A 14,356-nucleotide genomic window follows, 5' to 3' on the forward strand; every position below is an offset into this window, starting at 1 on the left:
CAAAAACAGTCCGGGGGGCACATCTGGGCTGTAGGGCGGCTGCGGAAGTGTTGGGATGCCGGCCTTGGTTAGGTAACTGTTCCCAAGAAAGGCGGTGTGGGCCGGGGTTTTGAAGTGGTGCACATTCCAATTGGCTGCGATGTCTTGTCGGACCCGATTGACCCTTCGTTTGAGTCTCTTGAGAACTTATACTTAAAACTTGGCGTTGACGGTTTGTCCAGGAGGAACAAATTCATCAGCGACCTCTTCCCTGCCCTCCAAACACAACCTTTTTTATTAAAACAGCATCTGAGTAAGCCTGCTTGATCATATCAAACGTATTTGTCGTAGATTTACCGAGTTTCACACAGAATTTAATCTAACGAACGCTGCATTTTCGGCTTGCACCACTCTCAGAAACACGTCGCGCAAAATGTTTGTCCTCACTCTCCAGGTACTCGGAGACAAAAGCCATTCGTTCGTTATCTAGGAACGCCCTCTACCGAATTCAGTCGGAGTACGCACGCGGCAAAAGAAAATCAGTCCTATTACTTGTAATTTTGAAAAAATAAATGAGGGGTTGAAAATGTTTTTTGAAAAATGCGGGTCTGAGTATATTCCTATCAATTGCCCAATAATTCAAGAGAAGACTACGCTACCTGGCCACTGGTAACAAATAAGAACTTTAAAGCAAGCAATGAGTAGTAAAATCTCTCCCCTAGAGACATAGCTTTCAATTTAAAGCCTTTAGTTGCGAAGGAGCCAATATAGATCTTAAAGCTGTCTCAGATAGGAAGAAAAAACTATCGAAACTTAAAAAATTAAGTTGAAAAAAAGTGTTACAGCTGTTCAAAAATGAGTGAGAATAATGAAGTGATTCGCTATACTTTAAAATTTTTGAATAAAAAAGAGAAGAACGCCACGCAAGCCAAAATTTGTGAAGTTTACGGAGACGATGCTGTATCAGTTCATGTAGCACAATAATGGTTCGCTCGCTTCCGTTCTGGAAATTTCGATTTACATTGATTGAATAATGTCCCTAGCGGAAAAATGGCAAAAAGTGGTCGACCAAAATGATACACATTTTTTTATTTATTTATTATTATAAATATATAAAAGTAAGTTAAAATTTGATGAGAAATACGAATCGACTTTTTCGACTACCCAATATTTACCTGAGGATAATTTTAATGCCGATGAAACTGGAGTGTTTTATCGTCAATTAATCCCCAACTTTGCTGCCGGAGTTTTTAAAGTTAAAAACGAAATTTTAACAATATACACGTTTTTCTAAATTAAAACAAACTGAAATAGATGCATGTTTTACGAAAACATAAGTATGTATACATATACATATCGTCACCTAAAATGCGGAATATCGTAAGAACGTTTTCAGAAATTTACAAGGGAAAGAAACACGTTATAAAATGGAACATAAGTGAAACAAAATTTTAATATTCATTAAAACTGAGTTATATCTGATAGTATAACCTAAAAACGTTGGACATATGTACTTATACTATATGTATGAAATTTGAAGTAGTGGATCGTAATCAATGAAACACTCGGTTTCGAATTTTTTGATCATATCTTACTTTGCATTTTAAGTAACCATATAGGTTACTAGGTATTAGGTTGTCAAATATCTCCCTTCCCCCTATTTGCTCTTTATTCAGTGCTTTATAAAAAGTGTTACATTGATCGGATTTAGTTCAAATGTGCACCGTTTCGTTCGTTAATCTGTTTCCATCTAGACGGCAACCTCCGAATACCCTCCTCGTAGAAGCCCTCCTCCTTATTTGCTAAGAATTCGGACTGCCACTTTTCACAAGCCTCTTTTGAGTTTAACTTTACACCAACAAGGGCGCTTGCCATGGACAGGAACAGGTGGTAATCACTTGGCGCTATGTCCGGGCTGTATGGTGGATGCGTCTGGCCATAAGTGAGCTGCTTATAGTGGATGATTCCCTTCCAATCTCACCAAACACACAGCAAAACCTTCCTGGCCGTCAATCTCGGCTTGGCCAGTGTTTGGGATGATTCACCGGTTTTCGACCACAACCGTTTTCGCTGGATTTTATCGTATGTGATCCATTTTTCGTCGCCAGTCACCATCCGCTTCAAAAATGGGTCAAGTTCGTTCCGTTTCAGCAGCATATTGCAGGCGTTGATTCGGTCTAGGAGGTTTTTTTGCATCAAATCATGCGGTACCCAGCTTGTTTGTGTATCCAGCCTTCTGCAGATGGTTTAAAATGGTTTGGTGACTAACTCCCATCTTCTGGGCGAAGTCACGAGATGCCACATGCCGGTTTAACGCCATGTTTTCCATGATTTTTTGGGAATTCGTCGTCACAGGTCTTCCGCCGGCTGGCTTATCCATGGTGTCGCTTTAAATCGTCGAAACCATGCCTCCGCAGTTCGAAGTGATAGAGTACCGTCCCCCAAAACACCATTAATCTTACGGAACGTTTCTCTAGCGCATTTGCCTTTAACGAAGGAAAACTTTAAAATAGCGCGAATTTCGAAGTTAGTGAACTTCATGTTTACACGTCTATAACTGTTGAACGCAATATCCAAATCATGCATAGTGTCGTTTTGTAGGTTATGTAGCCGCGAAATTCAACAAACAAAAAAGGTGGAATTGAGATATTTGACAACCTAATATATATTCGAATATGTTTTAATTTTTATGTTTTGTTTTATTATTTATTGAATTCAATGTACGTTTTTTACCCAGTTTTTAAAATAAAAAATAGTAACTTCTTTATAACATAGACACTCACTTAACTTGGATAAAAAGTGCTAAACCGCAGTTGTCCAGGGGTCGAATCATTACATCCGTGCACGGATCGGCAAACACGAAAGAAAATTACGTGATACGTCAATCGTATGTGGTGATTGGCATTATGACATACGATAGCAAACGGATCGTAATGTATTTTCAATTCACAATAGTTTTTAAATTCCACAATGCTTTGGATCGTATTTTTAGGACACAATTGATGTGGATCTATCAAAACTGTTGAAAAATTTTCAATATACTAACAAAAGCTAACTAAATATCAAAAAGAAATTGAAATGAAATCTTAAAAAGACGGTGGAGTATTTGAAGATATGACAACAGAGGAAGGTATTACCCCCACAAAAGTGAAAGATTTGCTAACATTTGTGAGGCATTACATAAAATTTACAATTAGTTACGACCCTCAAAAATTGCGATTCTTATCACACACAAGAAATGGACAACGGGGTAGCGAACCGCTTCACCGCAATCGACCAAATAAATAATTTTAATTCAAAAATGTATATGTATATCCTTATCCTTGTAAATAATTTTATTTTTTATTGGCAATTAAAATACAAAAATTTGATTACATAAATAATTGTTTTTTTTTTAATGAGATATTCTATTCATTGGTTTCTTGTTTATGTTCTTTATTCCTAAAAATTATAAAAAACTTAAAATTTAAAAAAAATTTTGCTCACATTTCCATAAATTTGTATATTACGATTGGTAGTTTGCGTTCGAACGACGATTCGAACGAACGGATACGTTTATATACTCGTTCACGTATGTCGTCATGCTAGATTACGATAGAAGCGTTACGATCACGTATGTCATAATACGAAATACCGACTTTTACGTGACGAGTGATACGTTCACGGATGTAACGATTCGACCCCAGGTTAGACAGGTTTTACTGTAGTATAAATAGTACCACATATTGCATAATTACAAATGTTTTACAAAAAGAAAAAAATATAAAAAGGGAATGTATTTTTTATGTATTACTGCAATAACACAATAAAATCACAATTAAGGATGGTAACGTTATTTAAATACTTTGAGAAAACTGTTATTTCTAATAAATGATATTTTAGCAACATGGTAATACAAGAAGAAATTGTATGCTAGAGTGTTCCGATCAGAAAGAAATATTAGATATGGTACCGTTAACTTGAGCAGTAAGCAATGCCGAATTTCGTGAAAATATTTTATCAAATAAAAAGGTTTTCTCTACAAGAATGTGGTGTTGATAGATAGTTCAGTTTGTGTGGGAGCTATGTACATGCTATAGTGGTCTAATATTGGCGGTTCCGACAAAAGAGAAGCATCTTGAAAGAGAAGAATGCGTGAAATGAGTGATGAGTTCATATTTATATAGACATAAGAACATGGCAAAATGAACTCAGCTTGTCACGATGGCTGATCATCTATATAATTATTTTGTAGTGTCAACGAAATTTCTCTTTTTGTGTTCCATTTTTTGGGTATAAAACTTATCCAGACCTTTTTGTGTTATGACAGGGATATACATATTTTTTGACGTCTGTCAGTTTTTCATATCAACATAACAACAAACGGTAAGCATGTTGAAATTTTCTATTTGATAAGCTATGTTAATCTATACTTTACTAATCCAATCAAAAACTTGAGTAATCGGGAAGAAATTTGGTACACTTGTTCATTGGCACACTAGGGATGTTGGTGCCAGTAATCGAAAACCTAAAATTTGTTATAACGAATCGCATTTAAGAATGGTAACTGTGGTTTAAAAATCTTTTGGAAGTGAACGTGGACCCACTCCTTCGTTGGTTTAATACTTATATCTCTAAAGCTATTCAATTTGGTGCACCGCCCACCTTTAGGTGTCTCCGGGCTACTCGACCTATTTCAACCATAGTAGGATAGGACTACAACCACGCCTACTTTCCATTTAACTTAACTCTAAATGCCAAGAGATTCTTTCACTTTCCAGCATACAAATCAAGCACCAATGAATATATTGGGAAAAATATTTGCAAATAGTATAAAAAGCTTGAGCTTTTAAGCTATGCTATTCTAAAAATTTACAAAATCGGACCACAACTTTTCAATTCCCTTCATACCAAAGATGTAAACTGACTTTTACTACTTGCAAGAATCAAATGCAGGTAAATACCTTAAGGTGTAAAACTAATCATACAAAGTAAAGTCTGCTGGATGTTCGAAAATCCAATCCTGCTACTAGTTATATAGGATTCTCAAGTTTTCGCTCCAATTTAGTTATTTAGGCACAAAGAAACACTGTTATGAGTAAAACACGCTGTCTTATTTTCATTGTGATAACTCACATATTGGCCAATATATGCGGTACAAAGTCACCCCGAAGTTCGGAAATTTTGATACTAAGTATATGGGGGCTAAGGGTAAATTAGTCCGATTCAATCCATTTTTGACATACAGATATACATTATAAGAGAAAGATTATTCCTTAATCTCAGTTATATATATCACACATTGATCGTCATTTTCGATTTAATTGGATTCCAACAAACTATGGTCATAAGGTGGCACACACTAGAGACATTATTTGTGCAAAGTTTTATCTTGTTATGTTAACTGCTTCTTGATTTGTGAAATTTAAAATTGTACTATATGGGAAGTAAACGTGGTTGTTGTACGTCATTTTTTCAATGTCACATAAGGATGTAAGGAGAATTCCACGTACTAAATTTTGTCGAAATCGGTTGGTCGGGTCCCAAGATATGGGATTTCACCAAAAAGTGGGCGATGTCACGTCCATCATCCAATTTTCATACTGGCTTTCATAAAGGTCTATCATACCATCTCAGTGGTAAAATTTACTATCTATGCATGTTTTAGTAGTTTTTAACAGTACTGTTATATGGGAAGTGATCCGAGTATTTTTCCAATTTCCACACTGTCGGTAGAATTTGTTATAAGATTTGTACTCAGCAAATTTGGGTGTTGTAGCTTAAGTGGTTTAGGAGAAATGTTCATTAAACTTGTTAAAGGGCAGGGCCACGCCCACTTTTTCACAACATTTTTCCCCTTGTGCCCCTTGATTTTGTGATTCTCTGTACCAAATTATAGCTTTATATCTTAATTATGGCTCTGCATATGTTTTCTGTTAATGGCAATTTGTGGGCGTGGCAGTGGTCCGATTACGCTTATCTACAACCTCGTAATTTTTTTATTCAAGTTTCATCGAGATATTTGAATTTTTACTCATGAAACAGTTTGCACGGACCGACGAACGTACACACACACAGTCAACCGGATTTCAACTTTTCTCGTCATCCTGATCATTTATATATATACAACCGTATATCTATCTCGCTTAGTTTTAGGTGATACATATAAGAGTATAAGAAGAGAAAGAATCGTATCTTTGTTATAGTTTGTCTGTATGACAAAAGTGGGTTGCACCGGATAAATACAACTTTAAGCCGCAAATACCTGATAGGTAAATAGAAAAATGTCTCATATATCACAATATGTGTACTATCTTAATACGATTGAGTAAGCTTATTATTTACTATCAAACGGTGGATTTTTGACCCTAAAATGGATGCATTTAACCCAGCCCCATTTAGCTAATATCGAGACTTTCAAACATCTGGCTGACTTCACTCATTGGTTGGAGATGCTATGTAAGATGCGTGACACGATTTAAGATTTTCATACTTCTGGTTGGCTCTATACGGTATATATCGGTCAATATGTCAGATATCTTAGACTAACTAACTTAACGTATAATAATAACCTAATTAAAATAATAATAATGTTGGATATACAGTAGATCAATGCTAAAAATTTATAAAATTGGCCTACAAATTACCTCAACTCCCTACATTTACATTATCTTATTATATCTTATTTAAACAAACTATATTCCGAAATGTCGGTCAGTGCTTAAGTTATATTTGATACGTATTTATAAAATTGGCTTGAAAATTATCGAAAACCGACTATACATGAGCAACGACAAAAGTATCAAAACGAAGGTCTTCAAAATACCGCTGATTTGCGCCCACGCCCCGGCGGAAGACAAGGACGATGTGAACAAAGATGCCTTCTATGAGTGCTTGGAGCACACCTATGAGAACTGCCCGAAGAAACATTCCCAAATGGATTGAGGCTGATGGACTTCGCCGGTGCCCGAAATATAGTTCTCTGCAGTAATAGATTACAATATAACAAAATACATCTGGCTACCTCCAATGTTTTAGACGTGCGTATTCGCACCCGCCTCTATGCATAAAAATGCATGTCGACAAACTGAAGGAAGATAAGACGTCGAGACGCTGCAATCACAACAGTCAGCCGAACGGTTTTTTACTCGACTTGCACTCCTGTCCCTGAGAGCACTCGTCAACAACTCGGTATAAAGGAACTTCGGGACGGCATTTCAAGCTCCAGCCGAAACCACTGGTTTTCAGAAAATGCAAAAGAAAGGTTTTCAGAGAAAGCAAACTGCCTAATTCGCGACGTTACAATAGACCACAACACGTGCGGGATGAGATAGATACCGAGAGTTGAAGAGGGAAGCGAGACGCATTTGCAGCCCCAACGATTGGAATTTAAATGTGCTCTGGCCAATCCACAAAAAGGGACACCCTACAATCTGCGCCAACTAGCGTAGGATAAGCCTCCTTAACATCGCGGATAAGGTTCTATCGAGCGTATTGTGTGGAAGATTAAAGCCCACCGTCAACAAACTGATTAGATTTTATCAGTGTGGCTTTAGACCTGCCAATTCAACAACTGACCAGATATATAGCATCTTCAATAAGAGTGTACAGCTGCTGGCGTGCGCCGATGATATTGATATCATTGGCAACAACACCACCGCCGTTAGTTCTGCTTTCTCCAGACTGGATAAGGTATCAAACAAACAGTCGTCGCACTCGCGATTAGGCACCCCCGTCATTGCTGACAGAGTCCGTTGTGATTTACGTGAGTACCCGCCTGCGAAGACCTAACATATCACAGTGCTTTCTATTTTCAGAAGCATGTAGATCAATACAATGCGTTGATCAGCGGCGCAAAGCATAAATGCATTCAGCACTCATACCTTGGAGAATCAAAGTATGAATGCATTCTGCACTTATACCATGGTTCCAATTGGTTCGGGTGGATAGGGACACCCTAGCCGCCTTGGTCGGATACGAGGCCGACCTAAAACTTCTGCCGTACTCTGGGTCCGGCACCCGGCCGCAATGCGACTCAACATTGGACAAAATGTCCTGCCTGCATTTAGGTTTAAAACACAGCCACCACGAATCTCCACAAAGGGCCAAGCCCAATGAGCATACCTCCAAGGGCTAATTGCTCCCCGTGGTACCAGGTTATAGTCTCTGGTGAGACCTTGAAGCTTTTGTTACTACTAGTTGAGTCCCCAAAAACTCAATGACTGGTTGCATTTGTCGCATGTCTCAAATGCCTTATATTATGTGAAATAATATGAAACTTAAAATGTGATTTCAACCTGAATATTATAGCACTATTTCTGACATAGACCATGCTGAGATTTAAAACAGACCTGTAATGTCAGACACAGTGCATATGAATTTTAGTCGCCTCTTACGACAGGCATGCCTTACCACGGATATATAATTCCCCGTGAATTTCCCGCCTACCCGCTGGAGGGGTCACTGTTGACAGTCATAACTTCGAAATCGTAGATAATTTCTTCGTTCTTGTAAAATTCAAAAATTATTCATGAACAACCATAACATTCACCTAAATTGATAGTTGGATGTGTTTTTAGGTCTGGGGGAATCATCAGTCCGTACTTTTTTCGAAATGAAGCTGGTCACACCGTTACTGTCAATAGAGGGTGGTACAGATCGATGACCATAAACAGGCACGTAGCCAGGGGGGGGGCTAGAGGGCTGAAGCCCCCCCCGAAATAAGGAAATTTTTTAAATAAATCGCAAATAAAAAAGATTTATCACTGACTGAATCTTTTGAAACTCTTATACACAACTCAGCTCAAACCTATAACAGTCGTACGCAACTACACTAGACGGTGACTGAAAACTTATCAAAAGTCATACTTAAGCGTTGTACAGATCTCCATCTTGATATGGCGAAGTTGGTTGGCCAGGGATATGACGGAGCAGCAAACATATCAGGGCATTTAAGTGGAGTGCAAACCAGGATAAGACAACTGTATCCAAAAGCACGATATGTTCATTGCGCTAGTCACCGATTGAACCTTGCGCTTTCTAATACTATGTCATTACCTTCAATACGGAACTGCCTTGGTATTGTCAGTGAAATAGCAAATTTATTTAGAAACCATTCAAATGCAAACACAACTTTCCAGGACGTTATACAGAAGCACGCACCAGAAAGCAAAAAAAGACGACTTGTTCGCCTTTGTGAAACAAGGTTTATAGAAAGGCATGAAAGCATTATAAGCTTTGTGGAGCTTTTCAAATTCATTGTACTAAGTTTGGAAATAATTTCGAGTAAGACATGGTCCATTTCGTCTAAAGCATCAGCCTTCTTAGCAGCGGTAGAGAAAAGCGATTTTTTTGCTTAGTCTATTGTCTGTGAGTCTGTGAGCAATTGTTCAGCTTAACGCTGCCACTGTCTGTGCAACTCCAAGAAAAATCTATGGATTTTGTATCAGCAATGAACCGAGCCAAATAATTAATAAGAACTCTGCACCAGATAAGAGAAACAGCGGATGGTTTTTTCAACGATATTTTCCAAACAGCATCACAAATGTCTAAAGATCTTTATGACATAGATCTTGTAGTGCCTAGAGTGACTTCGCGTCAAACTAACTACTAGTGCTAATCCACCTTGCACAACCCCTGAAAGCCACTTCAGAGTTACAATATTTATTCCATGCGTTGATGCTCTGATTCAAAACATGACAGAACGTTTATTAGTGAATGAGGATATACTCTCGTCATTTCAAATTCTACTCCCAGGTTTTGCTGCAATTGATAATGCCGAAGAATTAAAAAATTTAACTATTTACTTCGAGGAGCAAATATCAATGACAGCATTAAAATCAGAGTATCGATTGTGGTGTGCCAGCTTATCAACAATAGATCCAACCATAGAAGTGTTGAAATTACTGCAACATTGCGATGCAACGTATTTTAAAAATATTCACTACCTGCTTACAATTTTACCAACTCTTCCAGTGAGGACCGCTTCCTTCGAAAGAACTTCTTCAACCTTAAAAAGAATAAAAACTTTACCACGCAGTGTGATGGGCAATGAGCGGCTGAGTGCACTTGCTGTTATTGCAGTGCACTGGGATATTAAAATAGATCCAGATGAAGTAATTAATGATATGGCAAACAAGAAGAAAAGAAAAATATTACTTATTTAAGTTACAACTACCAAATAATTTAAGTAATACGTATATGAATTTATATTGTTTTTTTTAATAAACAGAAAATTCAAAGTTTATAATATATGTTTTTACTTCAGCCCCCTCCGAAATGAAAAGCTGGCTACGGGCCTGACCATAAACTTTTTATGACCACAATTGGAAGAAGTTCATTTTGACAATATCTGGTTCCAGCAAGTCGGAGCTACGTTCCACATAGCACATGCAACAACCAAATCATTGCGAGAAAAGATTGGACATTCGATTATATCGAGAAATTGAGACATTGAATGGTCTCCAAGACGTTGTGATTTAACACCATTAGACTCCTTGTTGAGGGGTTATTTGAATTCATTGGCCTTTAGCCTTCAAGCTTTAGAAGTCAATATTGAACGTGTTATTCATGACATACGACTTGATATGGTAGAAAAAGTACTCGAAAATTTGGTTTATCGAATGCGTTCTTTTTAATTAAATATTGTTTCCGATATGGGATTTGGAATTAATTTAAAAATTGTTACAATGAGAGGTAGAAGAAGGAAACTCAGTGAAGCGGAGTATAAGAGAGAAAACCCTAAAACTGATGAACAGTAGAGATCATACGACAAACAAGTAGTGAAAAGTTTTTGTAACGAAATTATAAAATTGGAATTTTATTGATAGCAAATGTTATTTACATGATACTTAGTGTACTGAAGTATCATAATTTGGAGCCGGCAAAAGTTGATTAGTATACGGGCGGCAAATCTGTAAATCCGCTACTGCACAAATTACACTGTCCAACAAATGAAGACTTTTTGAATGGAACAGAATTGCGACCCTATAATTCTGAAAGGGTATGTTGAGTAGATCATTTTTGTAGAATAAACTTATGGTCCAGCACGTCTGAGTTTTTTTTACAGTGGGTCAAATTTTTCATTTTTTGGTCGAAGAGAGCATTATACTATATGAAAAAAATGTTGTAAGTTAATGTCTGAGAGAATTCTTATGGTCAGAGTTGTATTGTGGAATTGTATGAGGATTATTTTTGTGGATGATCTTAACCCTCTAACTGGTTTCTTTATGGGTCAATTTGACCCTTTTTTCGAGAAAATCAAAAAATATCCTTTAAAAAAGGACATTTAAGGATTAAAATATTCTACGAGAATGTTAGGCGGAAAATTTCAGGAGGGGTCACCAAAGACACCATTGTTGTAAATAAAGCTCTTTACGATTGATAAAAAAATTATAATTTTGTTTTAACAGGGGTTTATTATAGTATGTACATATTTATTTTTTTTTGCTTCAGCAGTAGTAGGACAATGGATTAAAGATTAAACTTAATATGCTTTCCTGTATTTAGCTTGACGTGAATGTTCCGATGTGTCAAGGTTTCTGTACAAACCCCATACGTATTCAGCAAGCATTACACTTTGGGATTTCCCTTTGAATCTTTCTTCCAATACCTTTATATCCTGATGAAACCTTTCACCGTGTTCATCTGAAACCGCTCCAAGGTTTTCTTTAAAAAAATTGAGATGAGAGTGCAGAAAATGCAGCTTTAGTGACATCTTAACGCCAATATTGTTAAAACCGATTAGCATGCTTTCAATATTTTCTGCATAGTTTTGTGCTTTTGAGTTTCCAAGGAATTCTGATATAACCAGCTGCATAAAGTCAAATGCTGTCTTTTGCATATCCGACAGATGACCATAAAATTCTTCATCTTGTAATAATTTTTTTATATCGGGTCCAACGAGCATTCCTAGAAAAGGTAATTTACATTAAATGAAATAAATCATTTCTTAAAACCGTATTTTACCTTCTTTTAATTTTGCTGCAGATAATCTGGGGAAAATTGTTTGAATGCGTTTGAAAGCATATCCTTGTGTATTTAAGCTTTTAATAAAATTTTTCACCACGCCCAACTTAATATGCAGCGGTGGAAGTATGACCTTATCTTTTGGGACAAGAGATTAATGGATTACATTCAAGTCACCAATAATATTTTCTTTACGTTCTTCGAAATATTTAATATGATAATGGCTGCTGGAAGCACGTGAATCCCATTTACAAAGAAAGCACATATATTTTGTGTATCCTGTTTGCATTCCAGTCAATATTGCAATCATTTTGAAGTCTGCGCATATTTCCCATTTATATTTATAGTATTCAATTTTATTTAAGAGATTTGAAATATTTGCGTATGTTTCCTCCTTTTTTGTGGAATACGCAACCGGTATTGATGGATGCTGATTTCCATTGTACAGTAAAACTGCTTTTAAGCTGTGTTTTGAACTATCTATAAATAGTCGCCAAGCGGAAGAGTCCAGTGAAAGCTTTAGATATTTAAGAACCTCTTCAATACTGCAACAGTATACAAGTTCTTCTGATTTTTTAAAATAACTTTCCAAATCGGCGTGTCTTTTTCTTGGCGATGTAACTTTTACATCGGCTTTTATCAAATTCCTGTTTTTCAATCTGGAACATAATATTTCAGCTTTCTCTTTTGTTAGTCCTAAATCTCTTACAAGATCTTCAAAATAAGCTTGGTCTATCAAATTAGGACATATGTTTAAACCACCAGGAGGCAAGTAACTTATATCTGATATGTTTTCAACCGCCGCTGTTATTTCTGTATTGGCGTATGTCATATTGGCCGAAAATGTATGTGTAGGCGGTTGAGGCACCGGAACACCTTCACAGCGCACTTCTGGTAAAATGACATTATTTGTAATTTACGCAGAAATAGCATGTATCTGATTTGTGGTTTTCAGGTTCAATCCATGTAATAGGCGCAGAAAATGGCAGCGCCTTAGTACCGCCTTTGTACCAGGTCAGAAGACCACTTTCGCAAGTAGTACATACAGTTTTTGGTATCCAAGCTTCACATAAAAATCGTATTCCAAAGAAAAGAAAATATGGTTCTTCAATTGTAGGGAATATCTTTCTTCTGCTTTGAAGGTGCGTAAAATGTCCACAAATAAAACAAAACCAATCTCTTAATTTGCAAACAGAATCCGCCATGCTTATTTAAGCTTTAATTGTTCTTTTTTTATATTAAGTTTAGTAAAAATCACACCCGATATGAACTGCGTAGTAAGTCAATTATGCTTAATTTTATCACACCCGATTTGTAAGTCACAGCTGACTAGACGCGAGAACTCAGTGTTTGGCCCGGCCGAACTTGACGACGTTTTCACCTACTTTGTATATGTTGGTGTGTAATTTTTTTATCAATCGTAAAGAGCTTTATTTACAACAATGGTGTCTTTGGTGACCCCTCCTGAAATTTTCCGCCAAACATTTTCGTAGAATATTTTAATCCTTAAATGTCCTTTTTTAAAGGATATTTTTTGATTTTCTCGAAAAAAGGGTCAAATTGACCCATAAAGAAACCAGTTAGAGGGTTAAGATCTTCCACAAAAATAATCCTCATACAATTCCACAATACAACTCTGACCATAAGAATTCTCTCAGACATTAACTTACAACATTTTTTTTATATAGTATAATGCTCCCTTCGACCAAAAAATGAAAATTTTGACCCACTGTAAAAAAAAACTCAGACGTGCTGGACCATAAGTTTATTCTACAAAAATGATCTACTCAACATACCCTTTCAGAATTATAGGGTCGCTATTCTGTTCCAAAAATGCTGTTGGACAGTGTTATTGCTATTATGATGACTAACTGTCAATACGAAGATCGGCGAAGAATTTGTGTGGGTAATTTCTTTTCACCTATGTATTATATATACTTGAGATAGTATAAAAATAATTGAATTGAAGACAGTTAACAACGGCTTTCGTTTGTGTTGCGCGTCTGAATAATGTTGTGTGCTAGAGTGGTGTGTTGAGGCTAATTTAACCACTATCAGGCAGGTTCTGGAATTCACTTCCGAGTGAATATCAAACAAAATTCGTTTTCAATCCGGCATTTGGTGTTCTGTGTTTCACTTTCACAATTTCAATTCCACACTTTTTCTAAAATGAATTCCGAGTGAATACGCATGTTCTGGAAAACGAATTCACAAGAAAAAATTCGGTTAGCATTCACATCAGTTTCAATTTGCGGATTTGGTGTATAAAAGAAATGTAAGTAATTAAAAATTAAAAATATTGTAGTTTTAACACGTACTTTAACAACTTTTAAAGGGGCAAACACAAGAATGCAACCCAAGAAGCAGTCCTTCTTCAATTTATGGAGAAGCACAGCAATATCGCCCGAGGATTTGTCAAAGGCGACAAAAT

The 14,356-nt window shown here is 36.6% G+C and overlaps 1 protein-coding gene and 1 pseudogene across 5 annotated transcripts in view; one reads left to right on the forward strand and one right to left on the reverse strand.

Annotated features, from left to right (window-relative positions):
* The window catches only part of LOC105225273 (protein PALS2), a 195,094-nt gene that overhangs the window by 133,266 nt on the left and 47,472 nt on the right, over window positions 1-14,356 (forward strand). The window lies entirely within an intron of this gene.
* On the reverse strand, window positions 11,338-13,341 carry LOC125775359 (uncharacterized; annotated as a pseudogene).

Source organism: Bactrocera dorsalis, chromosome 1 (genome assembly GCF_023373825.1).
Source record: "Bactrocera dorsalis isolate Fly_Bdor chromosome 1, ASM2337382v1, whole genome shotgun sequence".
NCBI lineage: Eukaryota > Metazoa > Arthropoda > Insecta > Diptera > Tephritidae > Bactrocera > Bactrocera dorsalis.